The following is a 16,826-nucleotide window of genomic DNA, read 5'->3' on the forward strand; positions in this document are numbered from 1 at the left end:
TGAGTTTCTCCCTTATCAGTTGGTGCCTGTTGATTTTTCAGAGAAATGTGTATTATTTGACGTCATCCATGTGTGCGTCAAACCTTTGATGCTGAGTAACATGCACTGACTGTCAATGAGTCGCTGAGTGGCTGAAAGAGCTTCCTGGTATAGTTATGGCAATCATTTCCTCCTCTGCAGCTGTACTCATCTAAAAAAAGAAGTTGATCAAAAGTGCAAATAAACAAAGAAAAGCAACAAGCTTTTGACAAAACAGTTTCTATGAGAGAGTCTTCATATAAATAGATATTTAAAATTTCTAAATGACTGTTGGAGGTGGTGAACATGTTGGTGTAGTTACTTCTGAATCACAGCCAATGGAAAAATAAAATACTCTTGCAGTTACTCAAGTGCAGTCAAGATTATGTGAATACTTGTAGTCACCTCAGATTAAGTCTACCCTTAAACCAGAGCAATACAAAAACATATAAAAAGGAGAAAATAAACAAAACTTTTAACTCATGACAAAAAATGTATTGTAAATAAAAAGATGTTCCTCTTTGGACCACGTAGAGTGCAAGGAAAACTGTAACTGGGAAACATTACTAACAGGTCCAGATACTAATAGCTCTTTGAGGCTGAACTAAATGCTAAATTCTAATGTCATCATGCATTTCATTACAATGAAAATGTTGATGACCAGCATGTTTATACTGTCCCTCAGCTTAGTTTTGCATGTTGGAATGAGTCACTTGATAATTATAGTAAGAGTAAGTACAAAGTACAACTGATGCTGGTGGGAATTTAGATCTTTGTCTTTCCATTGATAAACAAAAATTGTAGCACATGTTTGTGCTTGATGAAAGGTCAGATAATCAAGTCCTTAGGATTCATCCTCAGGGGAACATGAATATTGAGCAAAGTTTCCAATATTTCTAACTCTAGTTACGATATATTAGTATGGACCAAAGCAGTGTAGAGCCAAGCTGCTAGTGTTGCTCAACTAACAGTGGAACATACGAAACCGAGGTGTTTTGTGATCAAATGTTTGTAGCTCCAATTAACGTAATGAAATAAATAAAATACATTTAATGTTGTATTTCCATTATTATTATAATACAGCTTCATATAAATACTAACATTACATTTGAGCATTTAGATGTACTAACACACTTCCGTTCAATGGCAGCACATGTTGAAATGGCATTTGCACGACGGATTATGCATGTCCTAACATTTGGACTACCTACGCTGTAAAATGTATTATCTCTTCGATTTACACACGGCATCTATTGCATGTCTGTCCGTCCTGGGAGAGGGACCCCTCCTCTGTTGCTCTCCCTGAGGTTTCTCCCATTTTTTCCCTTTAAACTGTGGGCTTTCTCCGGAAGTTTTTCCTTGTACGATGTGAGGGTCTAAGGATAGAGGGTGTCGTTTTTCTCATACTGATATTCTGAACAATCTGTGCTGTTGTATTAGCTGTAAAATGTCTCTACTGTAGGCTATTTTTATTATTTGTACAGCACATTGGCTCGACCAAAAATCGTTTATAAATGTGCTATATAAATAAAACTTGATTTGATTTGATTATCTCACGTTCTGAAGAGCACACACAAAGATCATAAGCAGTAAGCCTATCAATGTAATGCACACACCGTCAATGTTTTCATCTCCAGTCCCAGGACTGCTGGCAAGCTTAATAATAGGAATGTATTAAATCTGTCTGTTAGGTAAATTACTGTGTTTACCATGCTGACAGTAAATCAGATAGCACATGCAACAGATGAAATCTTGCTGGAGAAAACAAAAAGACATTTAGTCTGAATGAACAGAGGAATCTCATCTGCAGCCCGAGTCTGCAGCACCTGACTGTGATAAGAGCCATCTTCAGGATTCATCTGAAGGCTCGGAAAGAGAAATGTTACTCGTTTTATTACCTGATGACATAGTCCCTGTCCTCGTCAAGACACTATAATGGTGTCTTCACAGCCTTCATTTCAGTCAACCTGTAACACACTGACTATATCACCATTGGTTTAGAAGCAATTATGCCAAGTCAAACACACCTATGCACACTATAGGCCTATGTATTTTACACAGACTTTTTCTGTTTCTTGTCTGCTGGTCGGCAAGAGCTTATACCTGTTTGTTCCCTAACGTGTGTTTAATCATAACTTTGTTTGTGGGAGTATGATGTGAAAGAGCTTTGTGCTGTCAGAGAGCATTCAATTTGTATTGCTGTATACTGTCGTCCTCTCGGTATATGGTATAGGTGCATGGGGTTCTGCATCTAGGAATGTTGTCGCCATCTATCCTTCTTGTATTTTTGTACCTATATTCAGAACAGGAACTCATCTTGGAAAATAACCGGGGAAAAAACAAGATGGTCCGTCTTGTTTTGTTCTGATACAGAAATGTTGTCAACTATAACGGTACGACCATTCATAAATCAAAATGATGCAGAGAAGCTAATTCATGCTTTTATATCTAGCCGACTAGACTACTGCAATGCACTACTCACTGGTATCCCCAAGAAAGCTATTGGAAGACTCTGCAGCTAGACTAACGAATACCAAAAGGAGGGAACACATTAGTCCTGTCTTAGCTACTCTACACTGGCTTCCTGTAACTTTTATAATTGATTTTAAGGTGCTTCTCCTCACATACAAAGCTCTAAATGGACAAGGACCCAGCTACATTGCTGACTCTCTAATAAACTACACACCCGCCAGAACACTGCGATCATCAGATGCAGGTCTATTAGAGGTCACCAGAAAGAGTCATAAGAAGATCGGTGATGCAGCCTTTGTAAACTACGCCCCAAAACTGTGGAACACGTTACCCAACAATATTAGGGAAGCCAATACGTTAGGCTTTAAACTGCCTTTTAAAAATGCCTATCTCTTTACCAAAGCATTTTACTGATGTTACAATATTATACTGCACTATTCTCTGTGATTGACATTGCATTATTTCTCTATGTTTTATTCCCCATGTTTTTATTTTAATTATTTTATCCCACTTTATGCTTTCACTCTTGCTGCTTGTTTTACACTGATTTTATGTCTTATTTCTTATTGATGTAAATCACTTTGAACTGCAATCCCCTGTATGAAAGGTGCTATACAAATAAAGTTATTATTATTATTATTATTATTATTATAACATCTGGCTTCTTGTTTTATTATAACCCACTGACAGAAAAATATGGTCATCCTCAGAGTCAGGCCCCTAGGGTGATTAATAAAAAATAAATAAAAAACAATGTTTGTTTATCCATACTGGCTGGGACAATTCCCTGCACGTTGGATTCATTGATGGTTTGCAACCCCGATGACCCCTTCGCCTCCATGTGTGTTCATACAAGAGAAACATAACCAAACTGAGACAATAGTCACTTCATTTGCTCTTCACTGCGGAGCTATTTTCCTTTTCCTATCCATTTACAATAGAAATCCTACAGACTGTCTTTGTTGAATGATAGAGCATACATCCCTTGCCTTTCGTATCCCCCCTCCCCCTCAATCTACATCCTTTCCTGTTCTGGATGAACTGCTGTTTATCTAATACGAGCAGGTGCTAGCAGAAGAATCCCCCAGGATTTCATCTTTTTTTTAAACTTGTTTACCATTCACATATTGGTGCCCTGTTTGCTATCAGTGTGGAGCTGCCGCCTTTGTGTGTCGTGGAGAATAGGGAAAGATGGATTCCTGTTATCCAAACATTACAAAACGCAGCATATTCTATCACTGAATAAAGAGAGACTGACACTGGCCCATTATGCTGTGGTTGACAGTTACATATATATATTATGGAGTTGTCAGCCTATTATTGTGTGATAGCTTGTCAGTATGTAGCAGTTTATGTAAAATCTACCGTGTTCTTTATAAACAAACCAGGTCCATTGTGGTGGTTGTTTTTTTGCCATTCTGTCTCTCTCTACCATTTTTAAAACCATTATCTTTCACTTTCAGGTTGCACAAAACCAAAGGTACAGGGTGTCTGTGTCTGACCTTTTAAGAGAACATTATGTCCTGTGTTTGTCGGGAACCTCGTGAATAAAACATAGAAGGTATTTCATCCAGAAGAACCATTGGTAAATAAATGTTTTCAGAGGTTGCATATATATAATGAGTTTGTAAATCTCTGAGGTCGCATGTACTGTTATACAAAGTACGCTGTCTTCCTAATCGAATATTTGTTCCCAGCTGTTTGAAATCTATAAAGGATAGAGTGCTCATCACTATATCCTTTAGAAAAATACATGACAAAATACGAACACATATCCAAGAAAACCTTAAGGTAAAGAATAAATTGCTGACATTTTGAAAGTAATATAAGAATGTTAACCCATTTGAATAATCACAAAAAGAAAGTCTCTATGTAGACTTTTAAATGATGTACCCTTTTCAATTTCTCAAAGACATTCAGGCAAACATTTGTGAGTACAGATAGACAGACTTGTTTAGCTTTTATGCAACAGTTTGTCGGTAAAGTTTGTGACTCTTACAACCTCAGATCCAGTGCCTGGATACGGTTCCAGGTACCTGCTGTGCGGACTGAGGCTGGGAAAAGGAGTATTTTTTATTATGGTCCTTGGTCTTGGAGTGACCTTCAATCACGCCTCAAACTGACGGCACTTGTCTCAATAGCATGTTTTAAATTGAAATTGTCTGAGGTCCTTACCACCAGCTGTTCTTGCAGTAATAAGTAGTGCACCTTTCTTACTGTTCTAATGTGCAGAATGTAGTGACTGATTTTTCGTCTTTTGTTTTCGTAGTTATGTTCTCTGTATTTTATATGTTGGTGTTATGTGTTATGTGTAACGTTGCTGCCTTCTTGGCCAGGTCAGCATTGCAAATGAGATTTTATCTCAATGCTTTTATCTGGTTAAATAAAGGTTAAATAAAAAAAATATATATATAAAGCTCCCCTGCTTGTTTTTTCATTCATTTTAAAAGATTTTTCAGTTTTGCACATGCACCTAAATATAAACGTTGCTACTACATATCAGTTTCTTTGAACACTCTAGGACATATTTATCACGTATTATAAAAGTGGAATTGTGTAGGCTGCCAAGATTTCCAAAGCAAAAGTCCCAATTGATGGCCCACTATAGAAAATAAATAACTGAGTGTTCAAGGTCCTTTTTAATTACATTTCTCCTGGATTAATTATTTAATTATAATGAGCAATAGATTCAAAGCCTCGGGCAGATCAAGGATGTTACTGCTGTCACGGTTGGACCATGAACAAAGTGGCAAGGCAGCAGGATAGACAGAAACATACTGAAGTGGTTTTCACTCCCAACTCAAAACAATCAACAAAATAAAACAAAAATTACTCATGGACTGCAACTCAACAAACTATAAAAGTTCCCTTTTTATTCTAATGTATGTAATGTCAACCGCATCAAACTGCGGCATCAATTATCTGGTAATGTACAGGTTTTATATAGGCTGATATTTCACATATGCGTCCATTTATGAATCATTAACGCAGCAATACTGTGGCAGCCTTGGTGATAATGAATATGGATGTTGGCAGCATCTCTTCTGTCGAATGGAGGCCTCAGTATGGGTGCGCTGGCATGGAGCGAGAAATGTGGTTTTTGGCCGCTGTTGCATCCCATGTGTCACAGACTTGACAACTCTCTTTCATCCCCTCCATTTACTGTCATTTCCACTTGTGCTCGCCAACAAGAATATGAGATTGGACAACAACAACAAAAACATACTAACTTTAAATGAATTTGCTGATAAGTTTGAGAGAAGAGAAAATAGATTCTATACAAAATATAAGTTGTGTTTGGTCAGTAAAGCTAACAATAATAACATTACTGTTTTTTATTAAACGCAATGTATCACATTAAAGCAGACTAATGAACAGCTATTGTACTATAACATCATCACATATGATACATATTACTGTAAACTGTATATATGTGTATAGATACATATACATTAGTATTAATGGGTTGGGACTTTGTGTTGGATAGAAATAAATAAAATAATGTCTGCAATAAATTACTTGTGCCAGTGGCAGAGCTCTGATAATGAGCCTATTAGCTCCACTGCTGGTGCTGTTCAATAACATGTGAAGGAACAGGTGATTAATATTGTACTTTTTATTTGAGTGTATAAATGTATTGTAAAAGGGCTGTTGTTTACTGTAATCAAAGTGAAATATATGAAGCAGGTCATAATGAGGCTGTACAACAAACTACAATTTTAATCAGTACATTTTCACTGAGAGCAATGCTTTCTTTTCCAGGATCCAGCTGCTGCCACCCAAACACATTTACACCTGAAAGCTTTCCACTCTGCCCAGTACAACCACAATTATGTTAATGAGCAAGACCAAAATGTGTCCAGTTGGTCGTTAGCATGTTCCAGCTAGTGATGGATTCCATTCTCACAAAGCATTCATACTGTATATAGCTATTTTTTCTCATTTACACAATATATTTATATATATTTACAGCTGCATATTTTTTCTATGTGTGTGTGTGTGTGTGTGTGTGTGTGTGTGTGTGTGTGTGTGTGTGTGTGTGTGTGTGTGTGTGTGTGTGTGTGTGTGTGTGTGTGTGTGTGTGTGTGTGTGTGTGTGTGTGTGTGTGTGTGTTAACTCTTGGAGCTCATTTACAGCTCTAAGTTTCGATTGAGTCCAGGCACTCTGACCCTAAATATTAATAACCAGTAACATCAACGCTTGTAACGTTTTGCGCCCTATAGCCAGCCCAAAATAAATGCATGATAGGCATTTGCACAGGACAGGTGAAGAGAAGCAGCCATATTACATTGTTTATTTATTAATAAGGCCAGAGTCTCTGTCAGCTCAATATAAATACAAATCAGGTACTAATTAGATTATGTAAGCAAAAATAAATACTAAACTTCACAAACCTTTTAAAATAAAAGCAAACAGGGTGTAAACATGGCTGTTATTGACTTTTAGGAAGAAATTGTGAAAATGATTTAGCCCTCCATCTTTAATAATTTTTTTACACTGCTGAAAGATTGGTAGGCTTACTTTTATGACATTGTGAGAACCCTTGCTATTCAAATATTTAAAAAAGATTGCTGGTAGAAGGCCAAGTAGAGATAACTTGTTTACATGTAGATAAACTGTATGGAGGCTTAGACACTACTTCCTGCAAAACAACCTTCTTGAGATACAAGTTAATCAACTCCTATGCTCCAACTCCAGCTTTCCAAATCACTGGAGCACACGGAAAATAAATCATATTCTAATATCATGATATGAAATCCTGAGATTAACTTTAGCAAAGCAAGGGCCAACTTTAGAAAGTAGACCCAAAAGAGTAAAATAATGAATGACTTTGAGAGCGAATGTTGAAGGAGACTTGTCTGGGAATGGGACTGGATAGTGAGAGATGGAGCTGTCTGCCACTGACCAATGACTACATGATGATGCAGGAATTCTAATTATCAGACAACTCATTTAGTCTGACAGAATGATTCACAGCCACTGGAAATATGTGTGTCCATGGTGAAACTCAGTAGCACGCAAGCACGCACGCATGCACGAACGAACACACGCACACATGCACGCACACACAAACGCACGCACGAACGCACAGACAGACACACGCACAAACACTCACACGCACACACACTACAGCTACTATATTGGAAGATATGTTTGCTTGTGTGTATAAAAGGTAGACAACTAGAGAGTTTTCTTTTTTAAATGTTAAACTAATTAAACATTTGAATTATTCTATGTTTTCAAATTGCAAAAAAACGCAAATACATTGTTCTGTGTCCTTGAGACAGTTTATACATTTGCTGTGAAACCCTTGTATGTCTCTCCTTTTATTTTATTTTATCTCTACTGTTTTCTACTTAATAAAGGCATTAAATACCTAAATATAGTTGATTTAATGTTTAGCTTGTAAACATTACACATGACAGTCTGAAAGCAAGGGCTGCTGTAAATATTTCTTTCATATTTCACTCAAGAGTTTTCCAATTTGCAAGTGAAATTATAGTTTATTGTGACACAAACCACATTATAGTAGATTGCCTGTGGGAAATGTAGATACATAAATAGCTTAAAAGTTTGGTATGCATGGATACTTTCATAAACTTTGAGAAAACAACACCATGTGCATTGTAATGACTGACTCACCATAACTTAAGATATGTAGATATTACAAACTCTCTGTAAATAGTATTTCTTCAGATTTGTAAAAAAATAGACTGTACTTGATTTGCATTAAAACACACACATAGGAATTAATGTTTTGAATAGTGAGATAATCAGTTATTATCAGTGTTTATCAGCCCATGGCAACTCCATTATGTTAATTTAGAAAACACGGTTGTAGCACCAGCAGTGATAAATAACAAAAGCCTGGAGCTGTATTTTCCTTTATTTCTCTATAAAGGGTTTCAGATTGTACAATATTTCATTTGTGCTCTGTTGTTATTTTACATTCATATGAGGTCACATAATAAAAATGGCATTCAGAAGAACCTTCTGCTGCCGGAACATTGTTTAAAAAACAAAAACATGTTTCTCATGCCGAAGTGAAGTCAACTAGAGTCAGCTATTTTGGTGGTATTGTAGACAACATAGTTCTTCTTTTCTTCAATACACTTGATTTTGTTTTTTTTTCTCTTCTCTCTGCCCAAATATATTCCACACTTCAGTGCCCTGATAGAGGATCAGAAATTGGCATAATCTTTGACAACATCCCTTCAGACAAAATCTGTGGTAATGATAACGCGTCAGTCAAACATTTCAAAATGTCAGCACATCGATACGAGGCACGGCGTCGGTGGAGGTGTGTTTGTGCCAGAGGGAGAATAATAGAGAGAATTTCAGGGATGGATTTTTCTGCCAGAGACATATCAAACTTTCTTTTGAAACTAATCCTTGGCCTGAACATCTGAAGTAATTAGTATGACACGAGACAGAGAGTGTGGCTAGACTACCATTCTTCACCTTTTCTTTCTGTCATGGCCCAGTCTGTTATTCAATATAAACTGCAGGCATATTTATTTGCATAGTGAAACTGGTTTGCTTGCCACGGTCAAATGATTGAATTGGAAAATAATGGGTTTTGTTTGTCTTGTGTTTACAGATCTATATGTTACTTAAATATATATTTACAAATGGAAACAAATACAAGAGAAATATCAAAAACGACTTAGTGTCAATCAAGGACCACCACGCATTCCTTTAATCTCTTTCGCTTTATTACTTAGAAACCGATGACCAAAATATTGTATTTGGTTTGTCCTTGCCTTCCGGAAAAGCATTATATTGAATACTTACTTCCACTTTGGAAAATCAACTGTCATAAATCTTCCTCATTGTTAAGATCAGGCAGGATGAAGACTTCTCATTAGCCTTTAGATTAGATTTGTTAAAAGCCTTTCACTTTTCATATTCGCTTTCCTCTGCACAATGACCATTTATCTCCCATTAGTTGATGAAATCGTCATCCTCACATCCTTTTATCTCCCTCCAAAGTTATTTTTCCTGCTTTGAGCTGTGTTTCATATTCTTCTTTGTTTCCAAAATATGGAGAGTATCATTCTTCTTCTTCTTTTCTTTGAGGACCTTTGTGCTGCAAACCTTTGTTTGCTTTCTTTTTAAAGAATAATAGGCATCTTTTTTAAAGCTCTTTCCATTTTTCATATGCTTTGAGCTTCACCTCAAGTTGTTGCATGGTTCTGTCATCTTTGTGATTTTCTCACCTCTGTCAAACATGTCTGAATGAAAAAATATATACATTTTACTATCTCAGTTTCTTGATCCCATTTTCTCCTGGATTATTCCATGTCTGCCAGACGATGTTTAAGGGCCTCCACCTCCCTCATGGATATGGCCGTCTTTCTTTCTCTAACCTGGCCCAGTCCTCTTTGTGGTGCTCCATCTGTTTGTGCAGAGACTGTGTCTGTCTCTCCTGTCCCTCTAGCCTGGTGACAAACACTTTGCCTACAGTCCTTGAGCTTCCTGCCAAACATAAAGGCCCTCAAACACCTCAGCCTTGTCTTCCAAGTGTGACTGGTTGATTCAGTAATTCAATATTTCTGGGTTTGCTACAGTGGTGTGTCTAATAGCAGGTCGTCGTCATGTTTTTATCATCAAAATATAGTGATATTTGATTTTCTCCATATTGCCCAGCTCTAATTCAAAAGCATTATATTTTTTTTGTATTTGTGGTTATATCAGTGTAATCGTGACAGGGATTCTTTACCTTTGGAGGAAATCCCAATTTCACTGAACATGTCTACATGTATTTTATTACAGAAGTGCATGAATGATTTAGCCAAACTCAAGGCTTTCCCTTTAAACACACACACAAATCAGTAAACGTTCATGGAAAATCATGCATGACATCAACATTGGAATGGAAAGATTGAAATATCTGACGCGGTGTGAACATGTGCACAGAGATTAAACTCATACAGTATCAACCCCATTATCTAACGTATCAACAAACAGGTTTATTTCCCAAAATGTGCTCTTTAAAGATTCACACTGCCCAGTATTACCCAATCATATACGACCAGGATGTTATGGCACTATTCAAGTTTTCTTACAGTAAGACTCTCCAATGGTTCTATATCAACTTGACTACATTACAAAACTGAAATGTTCATTGCAGTATGAATAATCTGTCAATAATTGAGTTTTATTTTAAGTTATACAGGACTGTCTCAGAAAATTAGAATATTGTGATAAAGTTCTTTATTTTCTGTAATGCAATTAAAAAAACAAAAATGTCATACATTCTGGATTCATTACAAATCAACTGAAATATTGCAAGCCTTTTATTATTTTAATATTGCTGATTATGGCATACAGCTTAAGAAAACTCAAAAATCCTATATCAAAAAATTAGAATAGTTCCTCAGACCAAGTAAAAAAAAAAGATTTATAACAGCAAAACACAATCAAACATTTGAAAATGTCCATTAATGCACTCAGTACTTGGTTGGGAATCCTTTTGCACGGATTACTGCATCAATGCGGCGTGGCATGGAGGCAATCAGCCTGTGGCATTGCTGAGGTGTTATGGATGCCCAGGATGCTTCAATAGCGGCCTTTAGCTCATTAGCATTGTTGGGTCTGGTGTCTTTCAGCTTCATCTTCACAATACCCCACATATTCTCTATGGGGTTCAGGTCAGGGGAATTTGCAGGCCAATCGAGGACAGTAATGCCATGGTCAGTACACCAGTTACTGGTGGTTTTGGCACTGTGGGCAGGTGCCAGATCATGCTGAAAAATGAATTCCTCATCTCCATAGAGCTTTTCAGCAGACGGAAGCATGTAGTGCTCTAAAATTTCTTGGTACACAGCTGCATTTACTCTGGGCTTGATGAAACACAGTGGACCAACACCAGCAGCTGACATGGCTCCCCAAACCATCGCTGACTGTGGGAACTTCACACTGGATTTCAAGCAACTTGGATTTTGCTCCTCTCCAGCCTTTCTCCAGACTCTGGCGCCTTGACTTCCAAATGAAATACAAAACTTGCTTTCGTCTGAAAAGAGGACTTTGGACCACTGTGCAACTGTCCAGTGCTTCTTTTCCTTAGCCCAAGTCAGACGCCTCTTCCGTTGTCTTGAGTTCAGAAGTGGCTTGACCATGGGAATACGGCTATTGTAGCCCATTTCCCGGACACGTCTGTGAACAGTGACTTTTGATACCTGGACTCCAGCTTCAGTCCACGGTCTTTGAAGCTCCCCCAAATTCTGGAAGCGACTCTTCTTCACAATGCTGTTAAGGCTGCGGTCATCTCTCTTGGTTGTGCAGCGTTTCCTGCCACATTTCCCCCTTCCAACAGACTTTTTGTGGATGTGCTTTGAAACTGCACTCTGTGAACAGCTTGCTCTTTGAGAAATTTCTTTTTGTGTCTTACCCTCCTGATGGAGGGTGTCAATGACGGTCCTCTGGACAGCAGTCAGATCAGCAGTCTTCCCCATACTTGTGATTTAGTTTACTGAACCAAGCTGAGTGTTTTTCAAGGCTCAGGAAACCCTTGCAGGTGTTTCGAGTTAATTAGACGATTCAAGTGATTCGTTGAACACCCTACTAGTATACTTTTTCATGATATTCTAATATTTAGAGATAGGATATTTGAGTTTTCTTAAGCTGTATGCCATAATCAGCAATATTAAAATAATAAAAGGCTTGCAATATTTCAGTTGATTTGTAATGAATCCAGAATGTATGACATTTTTGTTTTTTTAATTGCATTACAGAAAATAAAGAACTTTATCACAATATTCTAATTTTCTGAGACAGTCCTGTATATCCATGATTTCCAACATGTTTTCACCCGCTTCACCTCTTTGATGGCAGGATGGTAAACCTCAGTGTTATAGTTGCTGAAGATCAAAGGTATACATTTCATAGTGGCTGCTTCTGCACTTACAGAAATGACATTTTGGAGGATTTAGCTATCTGTATTCTGATAAATTCACTTTGTAGATTATTTAGAGAACGCAAATGATATATGATTGAAAATAAATATGATCTTAAAATATTCCCTGCTGAACCAGTGAATGGTGTTGTTGTGCAGAGCTGCTGTTACTATTCGTTGGACAAATAAACATTGCATATGGTCTGGGGGGTCTTTGTATATTCAAAGAAACAAACAGACACAAAGCTCATCCTGATGCTCATAAGCATGATAATAAGCAATGCACATGAGGCAAAATCCCCCCACAGATCACGTATTCGTCTCAAGAAAACATTCCAGTGTGAAGTTTTATTATTCACAGTCGGCTGCCGAGCGTTTATGCCGGGGAACTTTCTGACCCAGGGTCAGACTTGTCCCAGCTGGCTTTAACTTCGTCACTGCGACTTCTCGCTGACCTTACACAGGCTGTCTATCAAATTATAATATAATAAATAAATACAGCATAGTTGAATAACCCTGCTTTGTCTGTCTGCCTGTCTGTCTGTCTGTCTGTCTGTCTGTCTGTCTGTCTGTCTGTCTGTCTGTCTGTCTGTCTGTCTGTCTGTCTGTCTGTCTGTCTGTCTGTCTGTCTGTCTGTCTGTCTGTCTGTCTGTCTGTCTGCCTGTCTGTCTGTCTGTCTGTCTGTCTGTCTGTCTGTCTGTCTGTCTGTCTGTCTGTCTGTCTGTCTGTCTGTCTGTCTGTCTATCCGAGGTACACAGTTAACATTTCCAATATGATCTTTTACTAATAAATTCACTTTTTTAAGAGTATTAAGCATAGAACAAGAACTTACTTTGAGGCTTACATTGATTATCGACTTTCTGCAAACACACTACTACACTACCCTATTGCAGAGACATACAACTTGAGAATTGTTATCCATCACTGTGAAATATGTGTAGCTTGTGTTCTTCAAATTACCAGTGTGTAGTAAAGCAGCCAAGCTTGTCATACACATGCTCTGCAGAAGAACATTATTTAAATGACAGAACATTATTTAGAATTCAAGACCATGAAACTGTTGTTCTTCTTAATCGAAAAAATAGCAATTCTTACATTATGTTGCTATTCGAATCAGCACACTAATGTGTTGCTTTATGTCACACAAATGCATATTTTAATTAAATATTTGTAATATTAATACACGCACTTCTGCCAAGCAATCTTTGTTTATCAATAAAAACGATTTTGCTGTCAAGATGGTACACTAATTAGAAAGGTTTAAACAAGGTTTCTATATTGGAACCACAGTATCTGTTGTATAATAATTTACGTAATTGATTGTTTTGTTTTCAGGGGAACATGATTGCATTGAACTGTGTAATTACCTTGTAAAGCTCAGAAATTGGAATAATACACAGAGCAATCTCTCAAAGTGACCACCAATGGCTAAATGAAGCTGGATTTCCAAGTGAATGCCACATACACAGCCTGGCAGCATCCTGTTTTTTCCTTTTTTTATGTATTTGAGAGTGAACTGCAGAGGTCGTAGACTACTCAGACCCCTGAGGACAGCTGCTCCGTGTGAGTTCAGGTGGCAAACAAAGCCTGGAGCAACCACAGCGCTCCAGCTCTGCGTCACTGGTTTAAAGATTTCTTAAATTCCCCATGCTTTTTCACCAGGAGGTTAAGAATATCTGATGCACTTTACTGACTGAGGCTAAATGTTAAATATTCCCCGGTTGTCGCTGATACTCACAAACTGTCCTCCAAACACAGTACACGTTTTGTTGCAGGCACAGTCAATATCCATCCATGTTTTTTGGAGTTAGACTTCAGCTGTTTACTCAGATTCAGTGTGCTTGCGTCCTGGCAAACAGCTCAATACAAACAACAAGAACAAATATGTGTAGTTGTATCAGATATTCTGTTTGGACAGCACAGTATGAATGTGGCTTAACACCCTCAAACGTGCAAAGAACTGCCTGTCTGTCCACTAAAAGTGACACCTAATCTGCCAAGCTGCCAATGTAGCTGGGGAAGGGTGATGGTGGAGACAGACAGGGAAAAGCATATTGGGCAAGCTCCACATCTGACCTTCACCACACAGACCTGTGGAGAATCGATGGCATTGATCAAAGAATCGTTGTACAGACCAAAAGGTATAGGAAGAATAAAAACAGACCAATATGTTGCTAGGCTGACAAAAAGCATAGCTGATTTATTTCTTTAAAGGTTGCTTTTTCAAAGATAGATAGAGTGGGGATGAGGCATTCCTGTTAATCAAGTACTCTTTAAATTAAGTGGAGCACTTACTCGTAAAATCCGTTGGTCTGCTTTGCTATCGGAAGAAAGCCATGGTTGCTTACGTTTGTGCATTTTTTGTGCCAATTGCTACAGTAGGTTCATTACATGCTCCCTTACATCTCAATCGTATTCCCACCTTTAAGCGTTTTGTGGCTAATGAACAATTACCTTAAAAATCACATCTCTTTGATGCTGCATATTTTGTCATCAAAACCTTTTCTTCAGGAAGATATTTCACTGCATCAACACAGAGTACCTGATTCCATGCAAGGCAAATGAGAGCTCTGAAAATAAAAATTAAATGACAGCGGGGGTTTGGGGAAGGCTTGTAAAGGTAGTCGTCATTCATTTGGGGAGTAAGTGCCAAAGGATAGAGGCTTAATCCAGGAAATGTAGATCTGCATAAATCTCAAACCTACTCCCTCAGCAATTCATTGCTCAAATTGTCTCTTCCTCATCTCCAGGCTTACTGAGATAGTATGAAATCCCTTGCATACTGGCTGCGGATCGATTGTCCAGACTAAGCAGAAATTTGATCTATACAATTTCCTCAATAAAACAGGGCTCAGTGGCGTGACTAAAGGCATGAGAGTGCCAGTCGAAGTGTTTCAGGCAGATGGTGTGGAGGTGTAGCAGGCACAATACTCAAGGGGAGCCCTGGTGTGATGTACTCTGTTAGAATCTGGATCCAACCCTGGGGAGCAGGCAGAAGTTATGGTGTTAATTTTGGATGCACTCAAAGATTATGGTACGGTGTTTTGTTCTCTACAAAGTATTTTCCTTCTCCGACCAATCTGATTCTCACCTCTCACTGCTTATGACCATAGGCTTATCAGAATCAGAATCAGAATACCTTTAATAGTCCCACAGAGAGGAAATGTACATTGTTACAGCAGAAAAAACACACATACATCTTAATGTTACATATTTTGCATATGTTACATGCATAAACAAGAATTAAGTTTAATATAATAAAAAACATAATAAAATAAAAAGTTACACAATTTACAAAATACACATCCTGTAACTGTTCTTAGGATTTAGCAGCCAGGTATATATTGCACAGTTATTAACGGGATACATATGTTGTACAAATAGCACATATTGCACATAGTTGGTTGGTATTTAAAGCTCCCATGTCATGACCATTTCTACTGATCATAATTCCATTGTTGAGGTATACTAAAATAGATTTATATTGTGCAATTTTCCAAACTCACATTGGTTTCTAATACAGCATCTCTGTAAAGGGGGGGGTGGGGGGGGGGGGTGATCTACTAGGGGCTGTGCTGGTTAAATAGTCTGACCGCTGCAGGAAGGAAGTACAACAATGAAAAGGCTAATGGGTATTATACAATTCTTTAGCGCCATCCGCTATGCCAAATTGATAGACATAGCATGATTTCTCTAAAACAAATCTGAAATAATATAAACTGGTGGTCATAAGTGAATACTTGTTGGCCCATTTAGAACCACACATGTGGAAAAAGAAAGCTGGGTATACATTTAGCTGATTATTGGTGAATAATCTCTTGGGGATATTGCTGAAAACACACTGAAGAGCAGGTGTAAACTGATGTAAACTCTGCCAGATGTTCAAAAACAGATTTGGAGAGACTTAACTCAGCTGCCAAACACAACTCTCAGCCAACTTTATTCTAATGTTTGCCTCTGCCTCTAAACTATGATTAAAACTTACTTTGTTTGTGTGTGTGTGTGTGTGTGTGTGTGTGTGTGTGTGTGTGTGTGTGTGTGTGTGTGTGTGTGTGTGTGTGTGTGTGTGTGTGTGTGTGTGTGTGTGTGTGTGTGTGTGTGTGTGTGTGACAATATTGTGTATTATCATACGTCAGTGTTTGTGCAGTCAAAACAATGACAATACATTTCACATTAACATTTATAGCATCCACACCACCTTGGGTAAAGAGAAATTGAGTCTCATTTGTTGACGCAAAGCATTTTATGGCCTCCAGATTAATCTATAATTCAAATGGGACTCGGACCCCTTCACTCCCATCAGGACATTTTGTGCTTGCAAAACACTAAGACATTAACAACATGACTGTGGCAATGAGTGCTAATGCGAGATGGCACAAAGGACAAGGGCTTTAAATCACAAAGGAGTAAGTCCTAGATGAAGCTTTCACTTTTTTCC

This window comes from Notothenia rossii, assembly GCF_949606895.1.
Source record: "Notothenia rossii genome assembly, chromosome: 2".
NCBI lineage: Eukaryota > Metazoa > Chordata > Actinopteri > Perciformes > Nototheniidae > Notothenia > Notothenia rossii.